This window comes from Microtus oregoni, unplaced genomic scaffold (genome assembly GCF_018167655.1).
Source record: "Microtus oregoni isolate MIOR12 unplaced genomic scaffold, Mior012 000006F_ref0000085, whole genome shotgun sequence".
Lineage (NCBI taxonomy): Eukaryota > Metazoa > Chordata > Mammalia > Rodentia > Cricetidae > Microtus > Microtus oregoni.
The window spans coordinates 38,354,160-38,369,308 of NW_024543065.1; positions in this window are offsets into that span (position 1 = coordinate 38,354,160).

Here is a 15,149-nt window from a genome sequence, read left to right on the forward strand (position 1 = left end):
TTCCTCGTAGATATATAACAATTTTGCTCTGTATTTAGCTTTTCTGTGTCATATGTTATATAAAATTCCCTTGTGCAGTGCTGCCATATGAAGTAAAAGCAATTGATCCTTGCTATAGTTTGCACAGGCATGGCTCTATTTCCAAGAATCTGAAGATGTTTGATAATTTGAACAAATGCCGTCCTCTCTATTTATTGGCTAGCACAATGAACACGATATTGAAAAGGAAGAAATGACTGTTGTCTTATCAAATCTGTTAGAAAAGTCTCTCATGGAAAACATTGGTTTGTGACCCCCATCAACTCAAATAAGGACCAAAAGTCATGACTGATGTGGTATTTTTCATGTATGCTGTATATACCATTGGTTAATAAAGAAACTGTCTTAGTCCTATGAAAGGGCAGAGTAGAGCTAGGCAGGGAAAAATAAACTGAATCGTGGAAGAAAGGAGGTGGAGTCAGGTGGAGTCTGACAAATATGTCAGAAACTTTCTGGTAGGCCATGAGTCTCGTGATTAAATATAAAATACAGATAATGGGTTAATACTAGATGTAAGACCTAGCTAACAATACACTTAAGTGATTGACCAAGCAGTGATTTAATTAATATAGTTTCTGTGTGATTATTTTGGGAGTCTGGGCAGCCGTGAAACAAACAAGCAGCCTCTTACAACAAATTGGGACACCGACATGGGTAACTACATCCACATAAAAACCTGAGAAGGCTTAAAAAGGAATTTTAGACACAGAAGAATGGAGTTAAACGTGGCTTTTGGTAACCACAATTTAGCTTTTCTAGAAGGGCTCATGGTGAGCAGGGATGAAGCAGCTACTTTAAGAGAGAGGAGCAGAGAAAAAATGTAGAGCTCAATAAAAATCAATAAAAAAGAGTGAGGTGTAATAAAAACTGCTTGGCTTCTTTACAAATGGCAGCTTCCTCATTTGTCAGTACAAATGGCTGGAAAAGTCTGTACTATTTTGAGAGGTCCAGCTATGGAGCATTTAAATGGGGTTTGTGAGAAGATTGCTACAACTTGCTTAATGGCAACATAGACCCACTGTGTGCCTGAAAATGGGGCTGTGAGCATGGCTCTCACTAAACAGACCTCTGCCTCACCATGTTGGACTTGGCAAAGCCAAAAGGCAAAGCAGCCTTAGTACTAGTAGGCTGCAGCTTAGCATTTTATGAAGTGCTTCTGGTCAGAAAATTACAGATACACAAGAAAGACAGATTCAAATAAAAAAAATGATCTCTAAATGAGTCACAGAATTGGATAAATGTATGTAGGTGTGGGAGAGAGAAGAAAAAGAGTACAGAGAGTTATAAAAAGAGGTAAATTGTTTTTAAAAAATAAATCAAAGTCTTTAAAGAAACAGTAAACGTGTAGAAAAAGTAATAGAATAAGCAAAATAAGCCATGTAAAGATGGAAAATATATGGAGAGTCTGAATTATGCATATTATTGCATTTTCTTTGATTTTTTTGACTCTGAATGAGCTAAGTACAGAGAGACATTTCATTGTACAGACTATTAAACTTAACCAGTATATATATTCTAAAGGTATCTTGACTTCAAAGTTTGGGTCTAAGGATTTGTTGCTTAGAAAAAGAAGTTCTGCTTTTGTTTACACACAATATGAAAACCTGTAGATTTTTTCCAGATTAATGTTTTTTGGTGAACCAAGACCCTTTAAATGGTCATCATGAGCTCCTCCCCAAAATACTTCATTCAACAAAAAGCAGGAAGCAGTTTGGAGAGGATTATGCCCAAATTCCCTAAATGATTGTATATAAATGTTTGTTTACATTTAAAGGGGGATATGTTATAGAGAGACGAATACTTTGCATTCGTATGAATCTTGGTTTATTGATATAAATTTAAGGTCAAAACAAAAAAAATAAATTTAAGGTCAATTCTGTTATATGTATATTTCTGATCTTGATTAAGGTATTGTGTTTGTGCTGCTCATTTTATTTTTATTTTTTTTAAGATTTATTTATTTATTTATTGTGTATACAACATTCAACTTCCATGTATGCCCACACACTAGAAGAGGGCACCAAATCTCATTACAGATGGTTGTGAGCCACCATGTGGTTGCTGGAATTGAACTCATGACCTTTGGAAGAGCAGCCAGTGCTCTTAACCACGGAGCCATCTCTCAAGCCCCTGTGCAGCTCATTTTAAAATGTAGTGTATAATTAAGAAATATAGGTTAAAAGACAATCACCTGTTGCGGGAGGTCCTCCCCCCTCCAGCCTATAGGCACTGAGATACCAGCCCATTGGGGCGTGGACTCTCTCCCTTTAAAAAAGCAGCCACTTCCCTCTCCTCTCTCTCTTCACTTCCTGCTCGGCCAGCGACTACACTCCCTTCCTGGTTGCACAGATGCCTGATGGTGATCTGTAAGTTTTTTCCCCCTTTAAATAAATACCACCCTATTGATCATAATTCCAAACTGGTGTGGCATTGTTTGTGACTTACGCCTTCAGTTGGCACCCAACGTTTGGTTTTAGAACCTCTAGTTTCCCTGCTCGGCTGCTGGCCGCGAGTTCGGCTTGGCGGGAGCACTCCCTTCCTCAGCCACCGCCTGTGCCTTGCAGTGGCGGCCTTGGCCTCCCCACGTGGATTTAAATTCCACAGTCCGGCGTAGTCTCTGCCCGCGTGGTTTGCTCTTTTCTGAGTCGTTTTTAAATCTCCCTTGCAAGCACAGCTCTTTTGTTTGTTTGTTTGTTTGTTTTTGTTTTTGTTTTTCGAGACAGGGTTTCTCTGTGGTTTTGGAGCCTGTCCTGGAACTAGCTCTTGTAGACCAGGCTGGTCTCGAACTCACAGAGATCCGCCTGCCTCTGCCTCCCGAGTGCTGGGATTAAAGGCGTGCGCCACCACCGCCCGGCGCAAGCACAGCTATTAAGTGGCACGAACCACAGCACGCTGTTGCTGAAAGCTGCAACCCCTCAGGGTGACTCTGTCACGTGGAGGCATAAGCAGCTTCCAGGTTGCTCTTCTCTACCCCTGGATTCTGGGTATCTGGTTCCGTCTCTGGAATTGATTTAATTACATTTACTTTGTTGAGCAACTTACATTTTCCAGTTTTTAACAAATACTAGGAGGACTCTGAAACAGGACCCTGTTTTCGTCGTGACTTGGCAACAGCGCCACCTGCTGGATAATAGGTAATATGGCAGTTTTCGTTTCCAACTCGAATTTTACTATTCTGGTTACCAATACAATGGGTTATATCATGCAAGGTTTATTTGAGTATGGGGATAACTTAATTTACTGGTTACTAGGTTTCAGTATTCTTTTGCATATTCTATCATTTAGGAAGATCATGGCACTCCTAAGAACCATACAATCTTTAATAGAAACTCATGCAGGTCAGGAGATTCAGGATTCAAAAGAGACAATAATAAAGACAATGATAAAAAGACTTGAAATGATTGAAGAAATGACTGGAGCTGGAGAACAGAGTAATAAGGAACAAGGACAGGATACAATGCCAACACCAGCTATTAGAACTGGCTTACCCAAGGTTTTAGCGGCATACCCTATACTTAATTCTGACAAAGTGTCAACTTCTAAAGGCCCAAAGGGAGTCAGAGAAGCTAGATGGACGCCAATAGCAATAAATGATCTAAAAGAAATTAAGCAAGCTATTGTTAATTTTGGCTTGCACTCTGCATACCTAAAGGAAATGATAAGGACTTGGGCTTCTAATGCTAGAGTTACCCCCCATGATTTCCATCAGTTAGTGTCTGCAGTTTTAGATAATGGACCTTCCTTGATGTTTGGAATTTATTTCAGAGAAGAATCCAAACATGTGGAACAGCAAGGAAGAGCAAAAGGTGTCGAGGTTTCCCAAGATCAAATTCTTGGTGCAGGAGAATATGCTGATCCACAGGTCCAAGCTCTTTATGATGATGAAGTACTGTGTCTATGTCACCAAGCAGCTTTAAATGCTTGTAATAGGATACAAGATCCAGCAAAAAGGGTTGAATCATATACCAGAATTAGGCAGGGACAGAGTGAACCCTTTATTGACTTTTTGCAAAGATTAATTAAGGCTCTGGACATAGGGGTAACAGACCCAGAAGCTAGACGAATACTTCTTGAATCTCTAGCTTTTGAGAATGCAAACATAGAATGCAAAAAGATAATTGGGCCTTTAAAGTCTAGATCAGCACCTATGGATGAATGGATTCAGCATACGAAGAATGTTGAGACGTTTAGCTATAACGATGAATCTTGGGTAGGAGAAGCGATTTCCACAGCAATGAGGAGACATCAAACTGCCAGGTGTTTTAATTGTGGTAAATTAGGACATCTGAAAAGGTATTGCAGGCACAGAATTTCTAGGAATATTATCTCCTCTGGGAATGACAAAAATAGGAGACCTAGGCCTTCAGGTATATGTAGGAGATGTGGTAAAGGCCGACATTGGTCCAACGAATGCGGGTCAACAACACAAAAACAAGGCAACCCGATACCATCGGGAAACTCCTTGAGGGGCCTCTCGCAGGGCCCCAAACCAACAGTGGCCCAGTCATTCCCAGTCACAGTGGAGAACGTGCCTCACCAAGAAAATTAAAAGCTCCAATTTCTGCTGTAAAAAGTAATACTGGTCTAAATGATGAACTACGTGTGGAGGATGAGTCAAAAAACCCAGTAGGACAGAGTAAAAGTATATTTTGGCAGACTTCTATTAATGATCAAAGACCAAAGCTAAGAGTCTGTATAAATGGCACTTTTATTGAAGGCTTATTAGACACAGGTGCGGATGTAAGTATCATTACCCCAGAATCTTGGCATCCGAATTGGCCTCTTCAAGAGGTAGATGTTCAGTTCCTGGGGATTGGAACCCTATCTCGTGTAAAACAAAGCACAAGATGGGTTGAATGCATAGGGCCTGAAGGGTAAATAGGAAGACTAAGGCCATATATAGCCAATATTGCCATAAATTTATGGGGCCTTGACCTGCTACAGCAATGGAATACCCAGATTAACATTCCTGTAGTTCCAGGAACTCATAATTCTGGGAAGGATATGATGAGGTATTATGGAAAAAGGTCATCAGCCATTCAGGCTGTACAAGAACATACAGCAAATACCAAACCTTTAGAGGTACCAACAGCCCTACCTTTAAAATGGCTAACTGAGAAGCGAATATGGATCAAACAGTGGCCTCTAGCTGAAGATAAATTACAGGCATTGGAAGAGCTGGTGCAAGAGCAACTAGATGCTCACCATATTGAAGACTCAACCAGCCCTTGGAATTCTCCTGTGTTTGTTGTAAAAAAGAAATCTGCTAAATGGAGAATGGTGACAGATCTAAGAGCTGTCAACAAAGTAATTCAACCTATGGGCCCACTACAATCTGGAATTCCTTTGCCTTCTCTGTTACCAAAACATATCCTCTTATAGTTATTGATTTGAAAGATTGTTTCTTCACTCTACCGTTACAAGAAAAGGATAGAGAAAAATTTGCCTTCACAGTGCCTACTTATAATAATTCTCAGCCTAATAGGAGATATCAATGGACTGTCCTCCCACAGGGTATGCTCAATAGTCCTACATTCTGCTAATATTTTGTAAGTAAGCCATTGGAAATAATTCGTAAACAATTCCCCAAGTCCATAATTTATCATTACAGGGATGACATCTTGTTATCTGATTCAACTAAAGATACTTTAGAAAGGATGTTTGAAGAAGTAAAGAAAGTCTTGCCTAGGTGGGGATTACAAATTGCCCCTGAAAAGATTCAAAGAGGAAATTTATTAATTACCTAGGTTACACAATAGGGTTAGAGAAAATTAAAACGCAAAAGGCACAAATTAGGAGAGACCGGTTAAAGACTCTTAATGACTTCCAAAGATTGTTAGGAGACATTTCCAGTCTACGACCAGCTGCTGGGATAACACCTGATCTAATAGTTCATTTAAACAAAACCTTAGATGGTGATAAAGATTTGAATAGTCCAAGAAAACTGACAACTGAAGCAGAAAAGGAACTGACAATGATTGAGGAAAAATTACAGGAGGCACATGTGGATAGGGTGAACCCAAATCTTAGCTGCATCCCAGTCATATTGCCTTCCAGAATTTCTCCTACAGGGATTCTAATGCAGACGGAAGATATTATTTTAGAGTGGATATTTATACCTAATAAACCAAGTAAAAAATTAAAAATTTATGTGGAAAAAGTCTCTGAATTAATTATAAAAGGTAAGCTGAGACTTCGTCAACTAGCAGGTATAGACCCAGCAGAAATCATAGTGCCTTTTACTACTGAAGAAATAAAGAAGTTATGGGAAGACAATGAACCGTGGCAAAGATCTTGTGCTAATTTTTTGGGAGAAATTAATAGCAACTATCCCAAAAGTGGTAGATTAACCTCATACAAAGAACTTCTTGGATTCTTCCTAGAATTGTACGTGATGCTCCAATAACTGGAGCCCGTACGTTCTATACTGATGCAAATAAATCAGGGAAAGCAGGTTACAAGTCAGATGAATTGAGTAAGATGGAACAAAGCCCTTATAATTCTGTCCAGAAGGCAGAATTATATGCCATTCTTATGGTGCTAAGGGATTTTAAAGAACCTCTTAATATAGTTAGAGTATATGCAGAAAGAGTTATCTTGCATATTGAAACCGCTGAATTTATACCAGATGACACAGAGTTGACTTCATTGTTTATCCAGGTACAAGACATAATCAGGAACAGGCTTTGTCCGATGTACATAACACACATCCGGTCCCATACAGGTCTGCCTGGTCCTCTAGCCCAAGGCAATGCTGAGATTGATGTATTATTGATTGGAAGTGTGTTGCAGGCCTCAGAATTTCATAAGAAGCATCATGTCAATAGTAAAGGCCTAAAGAAAGAATTTTCCATTACTTGGCAACAAGCTAAGGACATTATAAAGAGATGTCCTACTTGTTCTTTCTATAATCAAACACCATTGCCTGCAGGGAGTAACCCAAAGGGCACTAAGAGAAATGAAATCTGGTAGATGGATGTGTTCCACTTTATGGAATTTGGTAAATTAAAGTATGTATACCACACCATAGACACGTATTCAAGTTTTCAATGGGTTTCTGCCCTGAGCTCAGAAAAGGCTGATTCAGTAATCACACATTTATTGGAAGTTATGGCCATCATGGTTATACCTGCACAAATAAAGACAGATAATGGTCCAGCATATGTATCTAAGAAAATGAAACACTTTTTTGATTATTATAATATAAAACACATTACAGGTATACCAAATAATCCTACAGGTCAGGCAGTTATAGAAAGATCAAATCGTACTGTAAAGGATATGCTGAACAAACAGAAAGGGACTGAAAATACCCCCAGAAATAGATTACATAATGCTTTATTAACCTTGAATTTTCTTAACACTAATGAGAAAGGAACGGCAGCAGCAGAAAGACATTGGATAATGGAAAAGTCTGCTGAACTAAATCAACCGATTTATTTCAAAGATGTGCTGACCTCTCAGTGGAAGCCAGGAGATGTGCTACGTTGGGGAAGGGGTTTTGCTCTTGTTTCCACAGGGGAAGAAAAATTGTGGATACCATCAAAATTAATAAAGTTTCGATTTGAAGAGGAGAAACCTCTTGGAAGGGAGAAATGACAACTCATCCACAATGATGATATTCATACAGGTGGTAAGAAAAACATATAGAATGGGGGCAGGGTTCTGTTCTTATCTCCACAGGAAAACACTCATCTTTGAGAAATTCAAGGGACCCTGGATGTTTGGATACTGACAGATGGAAAAATACCTGTCCAATAGGAAATATCAAGAAAACTGAATGGGTTGTGTAAGTAATATTAAACTATATTTCTGAATTTATAAAGCTGGTTTTGAAGTTGGACTCTGGCTCAGTCCCTCTCCAATTCCAAGTCTGTTAGTAAGAGAAAAACCCAGAGTTTCTGGTGTTTCTGTCTCATGTCAAGACCCATGATGTGGGACAGAAAGAAATATAAGTTTAGAAAACATCTTTGCTTTTCTTCATATCTATCATACTTTTCATTGAATATGTCTATCATGTCTTTCATTGAATATATATATATATGTCTATATATGTCTATATGATTAATGTTTAAGTTTTTCACAATGAACAATGAGTTTTTCCTGAAGTGACATTTGAAGTTTCCAGGAAGAAGATGGGGCCCCATAACAACAACTCCACCTGGTTGATATGATGTCATGATACTGATAGCGCTACTACAAGACCTGCTTTGGGTACCAGCTGCACAAGACAGTTCCAACTTGGTTAGCTGAAATCGTGCACATCTTATACAACATTTTGGCCAGACCTGCACAAAATACTCAGAGACTATTGGCAATTTTAAAAGACATTGATCTTGAAATTTAACCATCATTTTACTTTCACAGGATCCCCCAGAAAGAACGTCGCCCCCATGACAGCTGGAAGTAATTCTAGAGGACGACGTCCCCTCTCCCAGTAAAGTTTGCCCTTCGGTTTAGGGACATCATTTAGGGGTCGATTATAATTAGTATACGATTGAGGGTTGGGGGAGGAATTTTTTAAGGTCAGGGATCATTTTGAAAAAAGAAAGAGGCATGATGGGATAATAGATTTGTAATTGTGAGTTACTGTTTTTAGACAAATATATTTGTATCGATTCTTGTATATATAATACAAAGTTAAATTATATTGACTATTGTATGCATGCATGTTTCTACCTCTGTTTAAAACATTTTTTATGTACTGACATATATTGTATTGATATATATATAGTATATATTTACCATATTGCAATGTACATTCCTACCTCTGATTAAGATACTTATATAATGTTTGTGTATTGATATATATTTACCTACTGCAATGTATATTTATACATTGTCTATATTTGGAGGTCATTGTCCTCATTTGTTTTACAGTCGTTTATTGTCTTAGTCTTTAAGTTAGATAGATATTGAGAATTATATAGACTAATAGTCATCTAAGTTTGTCATTTATAATTAGACTAATCAGGTTCTTTATATATATAGAGATTATACTCAGTATAGATAGATAATCTTCAATTTCTTCAAAGAGCTGTAGAAAATGGCCTTTAATCTAACTCAGAGTTTTGTGGTAGTGAGACACAATTGCTCCTGGCAACACCACTCTATTCCCGAGAGAATGTTGAGCACCAAGACACTAAACCTGGAGCCTTTCTTTTTGGCAGAACTGGCCTTGGGCAAAGAAATGCCCAAACCTCAACCACTGACAAAGATACAGAGCATGCATTAATGGATAAAACAGGACTGTCATATCCTGCCAAGACAGGGCAAGATAGTTTTGAAAAGTTGCTTGCCTTTGGAAATGGTATGTCAGTTATGTTAGGCCTTAGCCAAAGTTGGTTGCTTCAACACTGCTAACGTGACTTTGGGTGATTGCCCAGGTAGCTAGTTGTCTCTGTGATCTGTTGCATGTTTTGGAAGTTGTTTTACTGAACTTCCTAATTACCCAGGTAACATAATTTCCCTTCTCAGATCTTCAATGGGGTTGAAGACTATATAGAAGTAGTTACTTTTCTCTTATGACTTGGTCAAGTTATTTATTATACAAGACCTAAGCTAGTTAGAATAGGATATTTGTACTTATTGTATATACTTTCATAGTAGGTTTAGAACTCTCTTATTTAAACAAAAGGGGGAGGTGTTGCGGGAGGTCCTCCCTCCTCCAGCCTATAGCCACTGAGATAGCAGCCCATTGGGGCGTGGTCTCTCTCCCTTTAAAAAAGCGGCCACTTCCCTCTCCTCTCTCTCTTCACTTCCTGCTCCACTGGCGACTAGACTCCTTTCCTTGTTGCGCAGAGGGCGGAGGGTGATCTGTAAGTTTTTTCCCCCTTTAAATAAATAACACCATATTAATCATAATTCCAAACTGGTGTGGCATTGTTTGTGACTTATGCCTTCACCTACTGACTGGGAGAAGATTTTCACCAACCCTGCAACGATCAAATGCTTTTGTAGTATGATAGGGCATCTCTTGGGTATATTTTCAAGAGTGGTGTTGTTGGATCATGGGGTAGGTTGATCCCGAATTTCCTGAGAAACCGCCACACTGATTTCCAGAGAGGTTGTACAAGTCTGCATTCCCACCAGCAATGGATGAGTGTTCCCCTTACTCCACATCCTCTCCAGAAAAGGCTATCATTGGTGTTATTGATTTTAGCCATTCTGACAGGTGTAAGATGGTATCTCAAAGTTGTTTTGATTTGCATTTCCCTGATTGCTAAGGAGGTTGAGCATGGCCTTAAGTGTCTTTTGGCCATTTGAACTTCTTCAGTTGAGAATTCTCTGTTCAGAGAGTGGACAGCCTTGTCTTGTTCCTGATTTTAGTGGGATGGCTTTGAGTTTTTCTCCATTTAATTTAATGTTAGCTGTCAGCTTGCTGTATATTGCTTTTATTATATTTAGGAATGAACCTTGTATCCCTAATCTCTCCAAGACCTTTATCATAAAGGAGTGCTGAATTTTGTCAAATGCTTTTTCAGCATCTAATGAAATGATCATATGGTTTTTTTCCTTCAGTTTATTTATATGATGGATTACATTGATAGATTTTTATATATTGAACCAGCCCTGCCTCTCTGGGATGAAGCCTAATTGATCATAATGTATAATTTTTTGAATGTGTTCTTTGGTGGTTTGCCATTATTTTATTGAGAATTTTGCATCGATGTTCATGAGTGAGAATGGTCTGTAATTCTCCTTCTTGGTTAAGTCTTTGTGTGGTTTTGGTATCAGGGTGACTATAGCTTCATAAAAGGAGTTTGACAATGACTCTTCTGTTTCTATTTTATGAAACACATGAAAGAGTATAGGCATCAGCTCTTCTTGGGTGTTCTGGTGGAATTCTGCATTGAAACCATCAGGTCCAGGGCTTTTTTTTTTTTTTTGGTAGGGAGGTTTCTGATGACACCTCCTATTTCCTCGTGACTTTCAGGTCTATTTAAACTGTTCACCTGGTCTTGATTTAATTTTGGTATATGGTACTTATCTAAAAAGGTGACCATTTCTTTCACATTTTCCAATTTTGTGGCATATAGGTTTTTGTAGTAAGATCTAATGATTCTCTGAATTTGTTCTGTGTCTGTGGTGATGTCCCTTTTCATTTCTGATCTTGTTAATTTGCGTGTTCTCTCTCTGCCTTTTGATTACTTTGGATAGGGGTTTGTCAATCTTGTTGATTTTCTCCAGGATCCAGCTTTTTGTTTCATTGATTCTTTGGATTGTTTTCTGTGTTTCTATTTTGTTGATTTCAACCCTCAATTTGATTATTTCCAGTCTTCTACTCCTCCTGGGTGAATCTGCTTCTTTTTTACTAGAGCTTTCAGATGCTGTTAAGTCTCTAATGTGTGCTTTCTCCATTTTGTTTATGTGGGCACTTAGTGCTATGAACTTTCTTCTTAGCATTGCTTCCATAGTGTCCCATAGGTTTGGATATGATGTGTCTTTATTTTCATTGAATTCATGGAAGACTTTAATTTCTTTCTTTATTTCTTCCTTGACCCAGGTGTGGTTCAGTAGTTGACTGTTCAGTTTCCATGAGTTTGTAGGCTTTCTGGGGTTAGAATTGTTGTTAAATGCTAGCTTTACTCCTTGATGATCCAATAGTACACAGGTGATTACTACAATTTATTTGTATCTATGGATGTTCGCTTTGTTACCAATTATGTGATTAATTTTTGAGAAGGTTCCATGTGATGCTGAGAAGAAGGTATATTCTTTTCTGTTTGGGTGGAATGTTCTCTAGATGTCTGTTAGTTCCATTTGGTTCATTACATCTGATAGTTCTCTTATTTCTCTGTTAAGTTTCTGTCTGGTTGACCTGTCCATTGGTGAGAGTGGATTGTGGAAATCTCCTACTATTTGAGTGTGGGGTTTGATGTATGCTTTGAGTTCTATTAATGTTTCTTTTACATATGTGGGTGTTTTATATATTAGGGGCATAGATATTCAGGATAGAGACTTCCTCCTGATGAATTGTTCCTGTTATGAGTATGAAGTGTCCATCTCCATCTCTTCTGATTGATTTTAGTTGAAAATCAATTTTGTTAGATATTAGTATAGCCACACCTGCTTGTTTCTTTGGACCATTTGATTGGAAAACCTTTTCCCAACCCTTTGCTCTGAGGTATTATCTGTCTTTGAGTTTGAGGTATGTTTCTTGTAAACAGCAGAAAGTTGGTTCCTGATTTCGTATCCGTTCTCTTAACCTGTGCCTTTTTATAGGTGGATTGAGTCCATTGATATTAAGTGATATTAATGACCAGCGCTTGCTAACTCTGGTTATTTTTCTGGTGGTAGAGTTTGTGTGTTTCCCTTCTTTGAGTTGTGCTGGTGGAGGGCTGTCAGATGCTTGTGTTATTACAGCTGTTGTTGGCTTCCTTGGTTTGTGATTCTCCTTCTAGTATTTTCTGAAAGGCTGGGTTTGTGGCAACGTATTGTTTAAATCTGTTTTTGTCCTGGAATATCTTGTTTTCTCCATCGATGGTCAATGCAAGCTTTGCTGGGTATAGTAGTCTGGGCTTGTATCCATGGTCTCTTAGTGTCTGCAGCACATCTATCCAAGACCTTCTGGCTTTCATGGTTTCCATTGAGAAGTCAGGTGTAATTCTGATAGGTTTCCCTTTATATGTTACTTGACCTTTTTCCTTTGCAGCTCTTAATATTTGTTCTTTATTCTGTATGTTTTGTGTTTTGATTATTATATGAGAGGGGATTCTCTTTTTTTGATCAAGTCTATTTGGTGTTCTGTATGCTTCTTGTACCTTCATAGTAGTATCCTTCTTTAGGTTGGGAAACTTTTATTCTATAATTTTGTTGACTATATTTTGGGGGCCTTTGAGCTGTAATTCTTCTTTTTCTTCTACCCCTATTATCCTTAGATTTGGTCTTTTCACAGTTTCCCAGATTTCCTGGATGTTTTGTGTTAAGAATTTGTTGGATTAGTTTTGTTCTTTAATCAGGGAGTTTATTTCCTCTATAGTATCTTCAGTGTCTGAGATTCCTTCTTTTATTTCTTGTATTATGTTGGTAATACTTGTCTCAGTAGTTCCTGTTTGTTTTCCCAGATTTTCCATATCCAGCCTTCCCTCGGTTTGTGTTTTCTTCATTACCTCCATTTCATTTTTCAAGTCATGAACTGTTTCCCTTACCTGTTTGATTTCTTTTTTTTTGTTTGTTTTTCTTGGGTATCTTTGAGAGATTTATTCATTTCCTCTGCCTTTTTGTTTGTCATCTCCATTTCTTTATGGCAGTTTTTCACCTCCTGTTTAAGTTCCTCTATTATTTTCATAATGTTCTGTTTAATGTCAACTTCTTCTATATCTTCTGGAGTAGGGTGTTCAATTCTTCTTGTTTCATGATCCCTGGATTCTGTTGATGTCATTTTGCCTTTCAGGTTGTTGGAGGAAATCTTGCATTGGTGCCTGTCCATCTCTTCCTTCAAATGGAGCCAGGAGAGTCTTAGTGTCTTGGTCCAGTCTTTGCTGTGACTGACTTTCTGAGTGAATCACCTCAGTGAAGGAGCAGGAACTATGCCTGTATGAATGGAACTCCTCAGCACAGACACAGGGCCTCCTGGTAGTCCAAGGATACTGCAGACAAGAGGGCAAATGTGGGGGCAGGGCAGAGTGGAGTGGAACACAGGAGACCCTGCAGCAGGATCTTGGGGGGGGGGGGACTGTGCTCTCTTCCTGGACAGTCTGCCCTGGGATAGCACACACTCAGCCCTCTGGATGGAACTCCTCAGCACTGTAGGGTTTTTCTTTATATTATATTATATACTTAATATGTTGTTATATTGCATGATTACATTTTATCCTTTATAAAACTTCTTGTGGGTTTTGTTGGTGGTGGTAGGTGCTTTTGTTTAGTAGGAGTTCTTTTATTTTTTGAGACAAGTATTTCCCTATGTAGTCCTGACTGTCCAGGAAATCACTCCAAAGACCAAGCTGGCCTCAAACTCAGAAAGAACCACTTGACTCTGACTCCCAAGTATTAGGATTAAAAGAGTGGACCACCACCTTTCTGTTTTCTAATGAGAGATATAATATTAGGAAATTAGAATTAAAAACAAAAATAAATTTATGATTAGGGGGTCACATAATATGAGTAAATAGATTAAAAGGCAAGCTTTCACTTCAGGAATAGGTAAACCAGATTTGGTCACAAGACACGTTGCTTAATCCTGAAATAGAAAGATGCAAGCATACATCAAAAGTGTATGGAAGACAGACATCAGAATTTCACCATCTATACTGGTCTCCAGAGAACTCAGTAGATAACAGATGCTCCAAACTGTGACATTCAATTGAGGGGATACCAAGAAAATTGAAACTGTTTTTGATAACAGACACCTGGGGGAAAGATGATCAGAGATTATTCCTCTGCCTTTGAGACTGTATTTCAGTCTCAAAGAAATATACAGAGGCTTATATTAATTATAAACTATTTGGCTTATAGCTCAGACTTGTTACTAGATAGCTCTTATAATTTAAATTAACCAATAACTCTAATCTATATTTCGCCATGTAACTTTGTACTTTTTCTCAGTAAGGCATTCTCATCTTGGTTCCTTTCCATCTGGATAATACAGCATCTCTGCCTTTCCTCTTACCAGAATTTTCCTAGTCTCTTTGTCCCGCCTATACTTTCTGCCTGGCTACTGGCCAATCAGCATTTTAATAAAACAATGTCAGTGACAAATCTTTACAGTGTACAAGAGTATTATCCCACAGCATATTGGAGCTTACAGAAGCAGTCTGTGATTGCCACCTTGTGGCAACTAGTAGCATTACTGACCTGAAAATTTCTATATGCTGCAGGATAATTAACACCTGTTGAAATCTAATTACTAACCTGATACCTAGTATTAACTGAGATTCTTTCTGTGACTGAGATATGTAAAATAATCTTGGAGCTATGAATATTCACTGAAACTTGAGAGATTTATTATAGAGAAAATCTGAAAACAGAGTAAAGCCTATACTTGTTCCATAATAAAAGATTAATATACAGAAATTTGTTGGAAAGAGGACTTGCATGGAGGCAATCCTTTGTTTGCATAACTGAATGGTCTTTTTTCTTATATGAATGCATTTCTTATCCCAAGA